General features: G+C 46.5%; 1 pseudogene; it reads right to left on the bottom strand.

Moving 5' to 3' along the window:
* The window catches only part of LOC119395947 (glutamate receptor ionotropic, kainate 2-like), a 56,626-nt pseudogene that overhangs the window by 5,770 nt on the left and 34,782 nt on the right, over positions 1-16,074 (bottom strand).

The raw sequence follows: 16,074 nt of genomic DNA, 5'->3' as shown, positions 1-16,074 counted from the left end.
AGCCCAGATGGCATCCCCTCCTCCCTTTCAAAATATTCTGGCAATATAAATGGTGTCTCAAACATCACGCAGCACGATTTAAAAAAAGAGAAGGAGAGGAGGAGAAAAAAGAAGGAAAGGCAGGAAGATTATTCAGACGCGCGTCCGGTTTGCTATCCTACGCTGGGGGAAGGAGATTAGGGGAGAAAAAGAAGAGAGATAGAAAGGAGCGAGCATACAAACAGAAACATTACACGCAAGCTTAAAGAAAACTGCTGCGTTCCATAGTACTGGACTCGGGATCTCAGGCATATACGTTCCGCTGCAGAGAGTCGTGTCATGGTGCCTACTGAAGGCTTGCAAGTACTGGACACAGAACATCCAGTACTTGTTGTACGGACTGAGCGTAGGGGGATTTCAGCTTGCCGACGAAGACGCGAAGTGTGTCCAACAATAACTGATGCACGATGATGGTTGGTTTGTCTTCTTCAGGCAGCTGGTCAGTCGGATATTCAGTGCGCACTGTTGCCGATGTGCAGTGTAAAGGTACGTGCACACTGGCGGGAAGCATGCCGCGGCGGCGTCCCGCCCGTCGGCGCCTCCGCGCGGCAAGCAGCAACACGCTGTCCACATTGCCGGCGCGAGAATCACGAGACAAGAGCGGACATGTCGAGGAGCGCGCACCCGCCGGCTTGCTGCCGGCTCGCGATTTCTCCCAGAAAGACGGAGAGGAGCTGCGCGGGTGAGGAGAACAATGTCTGGTTGCTATGACGACAGCCCGCGTGAGAAGGAAGAGGAGGTAAAGCAGGCGCTGATTGGTGGTTTGCTTGCGCGGCAGCCGGCGGTAGCGGCGAAAATAGCTCCCCGAGCGATCGAGTCGGCGGGAGAAAGATTTTGACGCTCCGCGGGAGAAAGAGAGAAAAGCGGCATCGAGCGAGCGGTGAGCGGCGGGCGGGAGAGTGCCGCGCCGCCAGTGTGTTCGTACCCTAATTCTGCATGCCGCTGCGACTTCGGCAAGGTAGGCCAAGCTGCATTAGTTGTGTCCATGCCTTCCTTGTTGTTCTGCTTTGCACCGGCCGTCGTCGATGTCTGTGACTGCGGCTTCGGCAATGGAGGCCAAGTGGAATCTCCAGAAACTGCGCGTTTTACTGCAGTTCGTTTCGTGCCGGCCGCGAAGGGTCCGGATGACAAGGGAGTTGGTGAAGCAGGGCGTTCAAGGGGCGCTGCAGATGCACATGCATTGGTTTTCTTGGCTGCACGTCGGCGCCGATTTCGCCGCTTTCTGACTGTTTCGGCAGCCCAGCGATGCGATGTATGGTTCCTTGCCATTTGTTTCAGTACAGCGATTTCTCTTTTCATTTTTGGGCATTGTTTTGAGGAAGCTTCGTGAGGTCCATTACAATTTGAACACTTCAGAACATTGACTATACAAGTGCCCGCAGAATGGGTTTCAGCGCAGCGAGAACATACTCGCTCATTTTCGCATACGCCTCTCACGTGACCTAGCTTCATGCAGTTGTGACATTGCAGTGGCTTCGGCACAAAAGGTCTCACAGGGTGTCGGAAGTGACCCACCTTTACGTACGAAGGTAGAGAGTTGCCTTGAAAATCTATTTTCATGCAGCGTGAGGTACCCAAACGAGTAACTTTAGCGATAACGCTAGCTTCATTAGCTGGCTTGACAAGGGCAGACAAGTCGGAGCTGGGTATGGTAGCGTCAACGTCGTAGATGACGCTGGCGACGACGTTGGAGCCCACAGGGATGTAGGAGCGGGCGTTGGTTCCATTCAGCTCTGTGACGTTTCGTAGTACGTTCAGAGCGGCAGAATGCGAAACATCAATCGTCATGACATTCTTACGCGGGTTCACTCTGATGTCGATGATTTCATCTGGCACCAGTCCCTCGAGAAGCGCCGAAACAGATTGCCTGTTGAGGCGCTTCATGTTGCCGTTGGGGACAGCAGGAATGAAGATGATGGAGTTGGCTTCGGGCCTTCGCGGCGCTTCTTCATTTGGTACGTTCGGGGATGAAGAGGGCATGGTGCTGCGCCTCTTCGCCTTTCGGCTTAATACAAGTTCGAAGTCGTCATCAGATGACCCCTCACCTGTCAGTGAGTGGACATCCTCGCTTTCATAGTCGCAGTAAGGGCCGTCCGCTTCCTGGACGCGGCCGGTATCCGAACTGGTCCGCGTTCATCGCCGATAGGCACAGTATAGTAGCCTTCACGGGGTGCACATATTATTGCGCAAAAAAAGGCAAGAGCTACTCGAACAGCGTTCCGCTCAGCAGACACTTCGTCGTCCTTCGTTAAGCGAGGCGCGCCTAGTGCATATTGTTCCCAGTATATTGTAGTAGCCACTACACATTTTTTGGTTAATGAGGTGCTCACCTAATCATTAAAATATCAATGAGGCATATGTAGCGATGTTCAAATGATATCTAATTGCGCTATTTAAACAGCATACTAATTGCGTGCTCGCTAAAAGCGAGCACGCAATTAGTACGTTGTTGAAAGTAGCGCAGATAGATGTAATTTGAACATGCCTACATATCTCTCGTTGACATTTTCATAATCAGGTAAATATTTGTCAAGTTGGAAACATAATTAGGATTAATTACCTAAGCCTGATTAATGAAAAGATAAGTAGTGGCTACTACACTACACAGGGAACAATATATGCACTAGGTGTGCTTTGCGTAACCACATTTTCTTTTTTTTATCGTACTGCGTGATATTTTGGACGCACTGTATGTGTCCCAGTTCTGACAACCATATTTACTTCTATTTAAATACTTCCACTTTCTCTAGCATGTCAAAAACTGCTCATGCTTGGCCTGCATTTAAGTTTGACGGTAAAACAGACGTGTAAAATGGTCACCCTACTTTCATTATCTCTGCCAAATGCAAAATTTTTCAGCCATTTCTCAACACTACATATATAGTGTCCTTTAGTGCTATGAGTTCTTCGATTTCGAATCCACATGGATATCTCTCTGGTCGCTAAACTATCTGAAATATCGCTAGTTCCACGCGTATATTAGCCTGCATTTCAGAAAGCGCAGATTGAAACCACTTTAGAAGAATCTATAACTAAGCTAGGTGATAATGGTCCTTGAACATCTTCAACACGGCGCAAAAACGACACAGGCAGCCAGAAGAGGTGCTGTGTTCTACATTTGTCTGGTGTCCGTGTCATTTTTGCGCTGTGTTCAAGATGATCATGAAACCACTTCTTTCGGTCTTAGCAATGATTTTGACTTAGTCAGCCGCTCAGTTCTTCAGTTTAAGCTTACGCAGGTTCGCGTTCACTCTTAAGTTTTCAGTCTCTTGCACATACATGCTGGTAAGTGTGACCATATATATCCCTTAAATAATCGAAATTCTACGAATGCTTGAACACTATCTGACAAATTTCGAGTAGAGACTTTCTGCTTCAATATTTTCTTTCTTTTTATCACAAGTCGCAACATTTTACGAAAGATATTTTGCGTCCCCACCCATAGAAAAATATGGTTTAAAAGAATAGATAGCTTTGTGGAAAAGAAGCAAATTTTGCGAAACATATTCACCTCATTTGTGAAATGGATCGGGTCTCGTGTGTTGGCTTAATTTAATACAGGGCATATTACCAACGCCAGAATCAAGCCTATCACATATTGAACTGCAAAATCAGGTCAGTCATGCTCACCCGTTCACCATATGGTATTTTGTTTATCTTCCAGAAAAACTCGAAGGTGACGGTGACGATGGCGCCTGCGCAGCCAAATATCAGTGCCAGGAACACGCCGCCCACGTTAGACAGGCCCATCTCGTTGGTGGCCGAAGCGGCTTTCTCCGTGGGACAGGCGTCCTTGCCTCCCACGCGCCACCAGCGACGTTTCAACATTTCCAGATCTCCTCTTTCCTGCAACCGGATTATGTAGGAGGACAGCACAGAGCGCACCGGAGAGCCTGCGACGATAATTACGTGTCAAGGCGGCAACCACTGAGCTAATTTCAGCGTAAAATGAACTGGGAGGCAGCTTAATATTTTAATCAATACACTAAGTTTGCTCAACCTTCCTGTACTCATAGCTCGCATGAGCTTAAACCTTTGACAATTAAATCTAGAACTGATTTGTACATATATAGCTACTTTCCTTCAACAACTGAACGTTGGAATGCACTGCCCGGATTTGTTCGCGCTTTGCCAATAACCGATGTCGCCACTCCTCCCATGGCCCATGACAGGCTGCAGTATGTAGAAACGAATAAATAAAATAAACAAAAACTCATTTGACAGAAATTGGATGACGAAAATGTTGGTGTTATAACAGCCGATGTCCAACATCGGCAATCGTTTAGACATGCTTAGCGGACATCAGCCGGCACTAGGCCTCGTTAGCCAAAACTATAGCCGACATGAACCATAATTTAGTCAGAGCTGTAGACAATATCATCCAGTGGAACGATTTATGGTGGTTTGCCAGTAAATGCGCTTGTTGAACTCACGTCACTTAGTGAGACGCTCTGCTACGGGCAGTGAATCCAGGATCGGTTCATATATTTTGCCAAAAATTGGCCGCCGTACTCTGTTACAAAATGCGGTTGATAAAGGAAATGGAAGATGATGTCTTCAAAACAACACAACTCAAAAACACGTGCTATCACTAAAAAAAGAAATTGTAGTTAGCGTCTCACTATGCACGGAATATTTAGCACAATATTAATACACCCATAGCACATCATATATTTGCCGTAAAATATTATTTTTTATCAGTGAAATGGCGCTCTGTGTGCTAAAAGTTAGCGACATGCTATTTCAGAACAATGCGTGGCATACACCTGCGAAAGAACGAGTGCACAAGTTCGTCATGAGGCTCTGTCACTGCGGTGTATAATTAGGGCTCTATTTATTGTATTGTTCTCATTTCCAGTATAAATAACGTAGGTGGTCTTTCATGCAGATTAATACCTATCACGTCCCTTTCGGTGTTATATCTGCACGATACTTTTGCGTTTTACCATAAAAAAATCTGCACAATATTGCAACGAATTTCGTCAACAAATAATTTTAGAACTTACAATTTTATGACAAAAAGAAATGATACGTTTCATTGTGTGGCAGGGATACGGATATGACACACGCAGTCATCTTGATTTGTACACTTCTTTTATTGAAGGCCTGGAAGTGGCATCTTTTTAGGAAGGATGAAGCTAGTAGAAAGCGATATGTTTGTCGTCTCCCTACCATTGTATGGCTCATTGCGCGGCCCCCAAACATGAGCCCCTTTCGGTTAACGTCATCGAATATAAACTCTGCTATAGGGGTTTCGAAGCCCCTTAGGGCGTCCGTGGGTATCTTCTTTCTTTTTAGCGCGGAGGGGGGCAGGTTCAGAGGGTTCAAAGCCCGCCCTACCCCCGCCAAAATTTTTAAATTTTGCATGTGTTATATACACGCCCACATACAAACGCATGCACGAAAAAGCATAAAAGGGGGTTGAACCCTCCCCCAAAAATTTCTTACTACGCTACTGCCTGAGAGTGATGTTCAGGCATCGCCTGGTCTGCCAAGCATGCCAAGCATACATTCTCATCTTGCTTTACATTGTCGGTAATGGGTTCGCGAACCCCTTTCGAAACACGCGTCGGTGTTGTACCGGAAGTGTAATAATGTGAATAGAGAAGTTTTAGAGGGTTTCTGTATTCAATAGAGCGGTCCCACGTGCGTCAGCCAGCCTTCTTTGAATCTTCACCATTTTGAATTAGTTTTTCTTGCTGGTAACTTCACACTTTTTTTTCCTCATGATAGAGACTTCAGTCCGAACAGCCATGATACAATCTGAAGCTTTCAGAGTTTAGTGTTTTCAACAGCGTCCCGCCTTTCTCGTTAAATAGAAGTTTAGGGGCCGATTATTGTTCTTCTTGCGTGTTGTTGCACTTAATCGTTTCGGGGTGGGCTGAGTTGTTCTTGCGCGACTGTGTACTTTTTGTGATCTGTTTTGATTGATAAAATAGGCGTGGATTTCTAAAAATAAACATAACTTGAAGTTGTCGCTCGTCTGGTGTTCTTGTTCCTTCTAGTGTAGCGGTTTAATTGCGCTCCTTGTTCAAGTATGAACAGTGAAGTCCTCCAAGGTCAACTCCTGGCCGTCCGGAGAGCTCACGCCACCGGGAAAGCCTTTGGCCTACAGGTGCCGACGTGGGCGGAGCCACCGACTTAGCCTGGGGGCTTTGCCCTCGGGCCGTAGTTTCTCTGGACGATAATAATGTTCTTGTCATGCTATGCCATACCTACCACACTCACCCGAATTTCAATTCCCCAAAGTTTAATGAGTTTAGCAACAAATATGGGGCGTAAAGCTGAAGGTAATAGGAAAAGACGAGTTGAATGCGCGAGATCTCGCTGCAAACTATCCTTTGCCTTGTAGAGCATCCTCTGTTGTGCGACATAGAGTGAACATACCGGGCGGCGTTGCGATGCCGTATCCCTTGTTGTCGAGCAGTCCTCCGATAGCTGTGAGGTTGCAGTCCCGCTCCACCTCGTACTCGATGGACGAGAACTCCATGAGGTAGGCGTAGTCGCCCCGTTTAACCCTCTCCACGCCCTTCTTGTTGCTCTTGGTGAACGCCGACGGCCTCACCGCGTTCATCGTCGTCCACATCCGCTTGATCAGCGGATTGTCCGAGTTCTGCGCCAAAGCGAGAAGCGTTGCATGTGAGGAGCTTTCAGCGATAGGTGATTTTGCCCGGAATGAGTACGGAAAAAGAAAGACTCGCAGTCCTTTATGCTCTCAGCTAAGAGCACTGGAAGGCGAAAGCCACTTTTTTTTTCTTCTCAGTAGATCTGTTGTTCCTGCCTCGCGACCCTCCGAAAGCTTCCTGCACCTAACGAGATTTTCCATTGCCTCCAAGAGCGTAGGCACCTAATCTGGTTTTGCACTGGCTCCGTGATCGGCCCACCGTTCACCAAGCTACGATGTCACGCGACAATGTCATCGTGTGACGTCACAAATTCTGGCGATCTGTGACGTCGTGAAGACGTCATTTGGTGAAGTAATCACGTGATGATGATTCTTTTGCATCACTCGTCTTGACGCCGCCGATGCGGGACGCCAGTCAGTTTTCGCGTTTGATGAGGCATCTAAGGCTTTCGCCTTAATAATCGTATGATCTATCGTGCGCTCGATCGTGGGTTTCACTTACTCTAGCTCAAACTAGAGGACGTGATTCCAGGAGAATTGAGACTTGAAGTACCTGATGATGAGCCAACAACGAAAACCTTCTTCTGGAGTCAACGTTTAAAGAAGACCTGAGGTAGACAGGCTTCCTTAAAGAAGTGTGGACTCGTGGGTGAGGCTTCTTTTGTTTGACTGTTATTGATTTACTGGTATCTTATGGTAATGCGTATGCACACCATCCACGCTTCGACAGATGATCTTCTCTTTTTTCTCGAAGCACTTGTCGAAACAATGGCTCCAGTGCCCCCCTATTCAAGCACATTCCACTTTTTCAGGCCTCCATCTGCTCTTGCACTTCTGCCTTTTTTTTGGTGTTAAACATAGCAATAGTCGTTGATATGGTTAGTGCGTTGCTAGTATTCCCTCTTGTAGGAAAGAAAAGATAATGAAGAAAAGAGAAACGGTATAATTTTTTTCCACTCTGCATACAGGAACATGGGAACTATACCACCGCTGGCGCACCAACGTTTCCCTAATTCTTATTTGGAAAAACGTCCAAGATCATTTAAACCAAGAGGGTTAGTCAAGTAAAAAGTCAGTTCCTAAGTATTGAACAAGAACGGCGATCGGTTGCCGGAAGTCTGTGGTGCATAGTGTTGCGTAAAACAACCAGAAGGACGCACTCCAGCTAGCGCCATACTAGCATAATGCGATAAACAGCAACGAAAGGAAGCACATCGATACTCTATACTCGCCTCAAAGAAACGATATGTCGGATCCACCGTCAAGACATCCGTAAGAGATCTTTGTCTGCTTGGCGAGGTCGTTGGCGTTCTCAATGGGCGCCGTCATCCGCTGCGCCGTCAAGAAGGCCGCCAGGTTCGCAGTGTACGACGAGACCATGATGAGCGAGAAGCACCCCCACATGCTCGAGGCGATACGAGTTGACGTGGCACTACGAAGGGACACGAGAGTTGAGAATGTAGCTACGTCGCAGTAAGGTGTTCATCCTTAAAAAAACATCATCAAATAAATATAGTGTTTATTGTTATTGGAAACAATTTGTATTTATGTTAAAAGCTCAAAGAAAGGATCTATAAGCTGAGCTCTTTTTTTTTTTTTGCCAGTGGCCATCGAAGATAACTTGCAGAGAGCAAGGCTATCGTGGGCACCGATTCCTACGCTTTTCTAGGCGTAGCTGAAGATCTGTGCGCAAGGCATGGCGCATGAACTCACGCCTCCCGTAGTAATAATGACTGGGTGGTCCGGCGCGATGGTTGGAAGCCGCATGTCATGCATGAACTCACGCCTCCCGTAGTAATAATGACTGGGTGGTCCGGCGCGATGGTTGGATGCCGCATGTCATGCACATCATCGAAGTACTATCGATTTATTGCAAGCTACGTCGCTTTCATATTGTCATGACCTGACATTGGTGCGTTACTTATACAAGCTCATTTTTCTTACAAAAAATGGTGGAGAGCTCCGCCACCGGATCGCGTTTGAATGAAAATTTTGATGTTATAACAGCGAATAAACAGGTTCGCCCACTTAGTGTTATCATTGGTTTAAAACAGCATCAGCAAGCACAAGACGACGTTAGTCGTCACGAGCGAACATTTTCGGTAATATCCACACTTTTGCAAAAGCTAGTCAACATTGGCCAGTGTAAAAGGGTAGCATTCAAATAAATGCGGTAGCTGAAGACACTAAGTTATACTTATCTGCATTCGGTATCTGCTCATATTTTCGGTAAGAAGTCATAAATTGTAATAAAATTCAGGTTAACGTAATAAAAGAAAGAGAGTGTCTTGAAATTCAGAACGATAGAAAGTTGGCCTAGTTGCCACGGATTCATCATTAGAGAAGGGAGTCCTGCAGACACAGACGCGCGAGCAGAACTCGAGACACCATGGTGTTTGTGGTGTCTTGATCTCAAGAGGAAGGTATATAAAAGCTGCATCTTACTGGTACTTACCTACAGAGCAGAAACCTGGAGACTTACACAAAGAGGGTTCAACTTAAATTCAGGACGACGCAGCGAGCAATCGAAGGGGAAATGAAAGGTGTAACCTTAAGGGACAAAAAGAGAGCACAGTGGGTCAGGGAACAAACGGGCGTTAGAGCCATCTTAGCGGAAATCAAGAAGAAGAAATGGGCACGGGCAGGGCATGTAGCACGTAGGCAAGATAACCGCTGGTTATTAAGAGTGATATACTGGATTCCAAGAGAAGGCAAACGCGTGAGAGGGAGACGGAAAGTTAGGTGGGCAGATGAGATGAAGAAGTTTGCGGGTGTAACGTGGCAGCAGCAAGCACAGGACCGGGTCGATTGTCGGAACATGGGAGAAGCCTTTGGCCTGCAGTAGGCGCAGTCAGGCTAGTTATGTTGATGTTGATGATTATCATCATCATCATCATCATCTCTTCTCTTGGGTCTGTACGACTACCTTCTTTAATAATTGTCTTGAAAAAAATGTGTCTAGAAGCGAGTTCGAGGAGGTTCTTTTCTTAGGTATTCCTTACATGGGTACGAACTCCGATCCCTGCTGCATGATGGCCTCCCGTTGTCAACCAGAAGCTGTTGGGCAGGTTGAACTGGCTCTGTAGGTCTCCCTCCTCTGGAACGCACGGGTGGGGCGACACCCACTCGTAGGGCGTGAAGCGGCCCATGATGAATATAAGTAGCGATACGGCCAGGTAGGCGGTCAGCATGTACAGCCACACGTCGACGGAGAATGGGTGAAGGAAAGAGAAAAGCGAAGGGTCACTCTTCTCCGGTTTCTTGAAGAGGATGCTGATGCCCGTACTCATGAAGGGAATGGTGAAGTCCACCGCTGACTCACGCTCGTACGTAATGGTCAGGTCCACGATGGCGGCATCCGCCTTCTGCACTTTGTGAATGTTTATGCAATCACTGTAAACATTAACCACTCGGACGAGCGCTAACATACAGGTAGAGATTTTCAATGCAATCTCTTTTTAATAAAAAAAAATACAGGCGACCCTAATCTTTAAGTATCTGGCACTGGCACTCGCGCGTCGGCGTTCGTTAGCCATGGGGTATTCTTTGGTTTAACCGCGTTTCGTCACGCTGCCCGAGCGGATCTCGGAGGCCATGTAGTAAGAAGCGCGTAGTTGAGGTCGGCTCCGTCATGTGCCGCAACAATCTTAGCTGCTCACAAGAACATCGTCTGCTCTTTCAATGAACTCATTCGATTAATTTGCATTAATTATCCTGACAGTTAATTGGCTCTCTTCTTATGTAAACTTAGGCTCTGATATAACATGTGTCCGATATCACTGATAAATTTAACCAAAATATTGATTTAGTGCCCGTTATATCTTTTAGAAGATATATTCTGGATATTAGAAAAACCTTAAGGACAAGCTCGACCAGAAGTGCTTGGACTAGTAAGAAGGGTGTCGCTAGGTGCGCGTGCAACTAAAAGACACGTCAGCGACGTGAGCAAGTTTCCGCCAGAGGGAGCGGTTCTATGACACATCACTCCGTGGACAGTGTTCGACTCACCAAGCTGGCTCATAAACTCCTCATTTTAAATTACCGACTGCCAATATAGTCACACTCTATGGAACCATTAACAAAACTGCACAATTCGGTCGTTCGCCTGCAAATACAAAATATAAAGGTAAAACCAAAGCATGTGCTGTAAAGAATTTGACGAGGTTTCGATGAAGGAATTTTTAAATGCGATAAAACTTACGCAATAGAGTACAATTGCGTTTGCCTTTGTGATTCGTACCGTGCAACATCACAAATCATGTATCCCCCATTAAATGCAGGACATCGTTATTATCATTCAAAGCTTATTTTGAAGCGAAAGAAAAAATTAATGCTGAACAATGTAGTAATGATGGTAGAATGACACCGATGTCAAGACGAAAAACGTGATGCATTGTGGTCGTCTCAGCTGCTCTGTCAGAACAGCAACTTGCATACTTGAAATATTTATTTAGCAAAAACTAGCGCAATTTTAGATGCGTTGTACAACGTAAATATCTCTAGTGTAACCTCTACATAGTATTTAACGTCTTCCCCAAAAAATTTTTATCGTGAACTTTCTAGTCGTAATGCTTGTGCAAATGTTCATCCTGATGTAATCTCGCTGTAGATTATCAGTGCTATCAAATTTAAAAAATTACACCATCTTCCGCTAAAGGGAACCATGTGTGATGCGAACCAGCGGGGAGATGGTTCGTTTGAGCGGGAGATGGTGTAATTTTTTTTTATGAGCTGGCTCGCCAGGTTCTTAACCTGGGGTGAAGTCCCGCGCCGTAAGCTGCATGCATCCATTCAAAGCGTCGTGGAACGTGAAGAGGAACGCTACGCGCGTCGTGTCTTCCCTCTAGCCTGGCCCTGAATTCTCACAGGGTGCGCGGGGAACGCGGTCGACAGGCGCGTGAGAGGGCACGGAGCAAGAATTCTTGAGGAGGCGAAACTGCGCTCGCTCGGGCGTCCTAATAAAGTCACGAAATCGGGCACAGCGCTCACGCGCCCTCTGTCGTGAGAGTCCGCTAGCGGTGAAGGAAAAATACGCGCGTCCCTCTCACCGCGCTCTCCGACGAAGCTCGTCGGTTCATGGCCATTCGTCGCCAATTCGCCGTTCGCGCTTCACGCCCGATTACATGTGTTTTTGTGCGTCGTCGCCGGCTCCCTATTTTAACGCGACAGCGTTAAAGAGCCCGTTTCGCAGAAATGCCGGTGTCAGCGTCCGTGCAGGTGAGGCTAGCAATTGAGAAGGCGATGCTCACGGGGCCCAATTAAGCTATCGCGCTCTACTCTTAAAGGCGAAGCTCAAGCGCACTCCAAGTTGTTTCGGTAAATTTACGAGAAAAACGGCGTCACATACAGGAAAATAACCAGCGTGATATATTTTGTACAACGTGAAATCTATAATTTCTGAAAACGCCAACTCAATGAGTTAGGTATAATTTATTTCAACGAATGATGGGACTTACTCTATATGCCATCAATTCAGATTTAGGTTGTTGCGGCGGCTGCACTTAGATGGAGGCGAAATGCTAAAGGCCCGTGTGCTTACATTTAGGTGCACGTTACAAATCTTTAGGTGGTTGAAATTTCACATTGTCTTTTTTTGAGAACAGCAGACAAGTATCTGGAACAGCGCGCGGAAAGATTGAAGGCCTCTCGTAACAACACTAGCCGTTTCGGTTTATCAAGGAGAACTTCGCCAGCAAGTTCGCCATAATAGCACCGCCTGTCTATGTCACTGTCCGAGAAGTGCTTCTCGCAAACGTAGTCACGAGGCGTCAGCCGTCGGTCTTTTCTTGGTATGGCGCGAGCCCATGCTTCCAACCTCACTGGGTCACTAAGAACTTCGAAAGTAATTACCTTCTCCTTGCAGGACGCGTACCCACTGCTGCAGTTCGGCACGACACATTTCCGCCCCATGCTGAAGAAGCACTGGTCGAAATCTGCAAAGCACTTTCCTTTGTCGCGGCGTGAAAAGCGCGCGCAAACATCGAGGAGTCGGCGCCGCTGGCGCAAAGCGCGGAAGCCACTGAGAGCGCTAAAGAGGAAGAAACCAGCAAATCGCGAAGGGAACTTTCCCTCCCAAGGCCACCTACGCATGCGCGCGCACAACATGCGAGCGAGGAGCGAGGGGCGCGTGCATGCGGCGGCAGACGTCGTCTGCTCAGGGGCCACTACTAGCAGTTCGTTTCAAGCGCTGTACGGCCTATAATTCCGGCAGTATCGATTAGGAACTGCAGCTAAAATAGCTGTAATATCTACCGATTGATGTTACAGACCGAAATCTTAAAAGCTTTACGATGTACGAGGCGCTATCACGATTTTTATACGTCGCGTCCATAGAAGAGCATGTAAAAGGTGGCAACAGGCCGAAAGCGTCATCTGTCGTGCTTCGGCGTAACCGCATTCCGCCGTGACGCTATCGCGCCGTCTTCGCGCGCTGCCGCGGCCGAGAGATTCTCCTCCTCAAATACTTCTTTCTCCGTGTGAGAGGGGGGAGCGTAGGAGAGGAGAGAGGGGGAGGCGACGAGCATGCGCTGTCGCTCAGCGTTCCGCAGGAGAGAATGAGGCGCGCGAGAGGGGGGAGCGTAGGAAAGTAGAGGAGAGACAGTAGGCTCATGCGCAGTGGAGCGCAGACGCCACCGCCGGACACAGCTCCGAGTAAAAGCTGCTTCGCATCTAAAAAAGACAATGGTTGAAGAAAGTCAGTTACAGCCGAACGCAAAGAGCTAAAAGTGATAACGAGATTTATGAACGGGCCAAGCCTTCTCAGAATGCTGGCCTGATGAGCAGGGCCGTTAGAATTGGACGTATCAATTAAACATGACTAGAGCAGTAAATTATGTTGAATTCTTTTAGATTATATTTCTGACTTGCAGCAGGCGACGCTAGCCAGGCTTATATTGGCGGTGATTGTTCTGCGTGGGCTTCTCAAAATCAGACTTCTGAAGCTGAATGGCGCCGTATTCCCTATCTTCAGTTATTACAAGTTGAAGACAGCAACTGATTGATGCTATGCAGCTCCAGCATACTATGTCATTACACAAAAATGAAACCCAGTACTTTAACAGAAAAGCATCAATATTACAGCAAGCAACAGACAAGTGCCTATTTTCAATGAAGATGCAAAACAAAATTGCAATATGTCAGCTGCATAATGTATCGATGTACCGCCAAAATACCGGCTAAAGAAACCACCGATCTCGTGATAATGATGGTGTATTCATGATACCCTTCGAAAAGTGGAGTTTTAAAGCAAAGAAACCTTCATCAGGGGTCATATTAGCGTCTACACTTCCGTAGAAGATTGGGCTGCATGCATCTTATTAATTCAACAATTAAAAAAACAAACATAACCCTTTACTCTTCCAGCGTTTTATTTTTATTGGGTTTTCCCGTCAGTGCTGATGATTTAAAAATTATTCGAAAAATATTCGATATTTCAAGTACGTACTATTCCATTCGAGTACCGAAGCAAATAGAACGTTATTCGATTCCGTTATTTGAAATTTTCGGATATTCGCCCAACCTTACTACATTGTTTACAGCATTGCTCGAGAACTTGATTTTGCACCTCTTTTATGTATAGTCCCACAGGAACAGCAAGTAGCTGGAGGGAACAAGCTTAGTAGTATCGCTGGTGGAAGCGTCAGGTGGGGTGCTTTTGCAGCTAGGCAGCAATGGTGCCAGCGTCTATATATAGCCACGTATTCTGGGATTACTGACCAAAACGGGCTACTTGTCCGAAATTATTGTTAGTGATTACGTTGTTCTTGCATAGCGCTGCCCAACCACGGATTTTGCAGTTATTCACAGTTTATTTGGTTCAGAAAATGAGTGATCCTAACTTTTACAGCAAGGTTTTAGAAAGGCGCTGTAATGGGCCGCTAAGTGTAACGAGCTCTTTATATGCAATCTCCTTCTACATTTGACTGCTTACATCAACTTGTAAAATCATCAAGCATAGTCACTTTCCGAGAAATCAGCATCAATCGGCTCACTGCTCTCTAGATTGCCATAGCCCTTCATTTTCATCACTTTCGTTGAAGGTTTTATGAAATCAAACAAAAAAGAAGATTTTTTTTGTCATTCTTGCTATGCCATACCCTGTCTAGTAGTTCTCTTATCATCCCGTTCCACTCGTTGTTGGCCTGTGGTTTCCCGTAGGCACCATCGGGAGTGAGGTAGAACTCGTACTTGAACCCGATCTCTCTCGCCAGCATCTTGATGAGGTCGATGCAGTAGCCGTAGAAGCGATCGTTGCCCGTCTTATTGCTTCCTTCTGGGTGCAGCATCGTATATGGCCGACTCTGTCGAAGCCCGAACATAATAAAAAATATACCATGCAAAATAGTGAAATCTCATTAGAATTAACAGGAATTCATTATGAAATTTCCACGCGCACACGGTGAACGAGGACGGAGGGTAAATGAGGCAAGCGCTTGTTCGTTTCCCTTGCCTTCTCTCCTACATCGTTCTGGTGCGTCCTGCAACTTCGTAATGAAGAAATACACTCTGCAATGGGCTCCCTCCTAGTGACACTGCTCCCGCCCTACAACCGTACATGCACCCTCAATACTACTGCGATCTGCAGTAACACTCGCAATCGCGCCCATTGATCTAACACAATAAAAAGCGTGCAAGGCGCTTGTGAGCGCAATGGCACACGCAACAAGCGTTTAGTATATCGGGCCCACCCACTCTGTAAATGCTTGGGCGCGCAACTACCCGAAATTGCGCACAATACAAACGCAGTGAATTCTATTAGCCTCGACGGGAAAAGTGAAGAACACTTCCATGAGAAGGCAGAAAGGGTGTGAGAAACTTTCTTGCATAATTTTTACCGTCGCTTGGGGTCTGTGCTGATTCGATTGCCACTGTTCTCCGCAAATCATTCCGCGTTTGTCACGCTGGAACCATATTTTCGCTAATCCGCAGTCCTAATCTCCGCTCGTCGTTGAGAGCATTTCACCCTCTCTGAAGAGGGATAACAAATATTAGAACGACACCCATGCATTGTAACTTTTGTGTTCGGGTGGATGAACACTGAATCCTTGGCGGAACAAACCATGACTCGTTGCACAAAGTCTGGTTGACAATAAAAAGGGACATTACGCGAGGAAGGGCTTGCTCTAATGAAGCTAACGACATCCCTCAAAGGAGAGGTCTCTGGGGGATACAAGGAACTATGTAATGATACATTTTTGAAATATTTGTATTTAACAAAATGAATGCACGGCACCAGCTATGCCTCCTTACTGACGTGGTCGCATTCTTCTTCCATAGCAAAAACAACAGTTTGGAAAAGAAGACAAGGACGACTCTTCACATACAGAAACTCGAGAGTGCTTCAACATCAATATTCATGGAACAGAAATATTCACAGAATAGAAATGTTCCTTCTTAGAAAATAAGTTGTA

This window comes from Rhipicephalus sanguineus, chromosome 6, assembly GCF_013339695.2.
Source record: "Rhipicephalus sanguineus isolate Rsan-2018 chromosome 6, BIME_Rsan_1.4, whole genome shotgun sequence".
Lineage (NCBI taxonomy): Eukaryota > Metazoa > Arthropoda > Arachnida > Ixodida > Ixodidae > Rhipicephalus > Rhipicephalus sanguineus.
The sequence above is the reverse complement of the archived record's forward strand: the minus strand, read 5'-3'. Positions and strand labels throughout refer to the sequence as shown.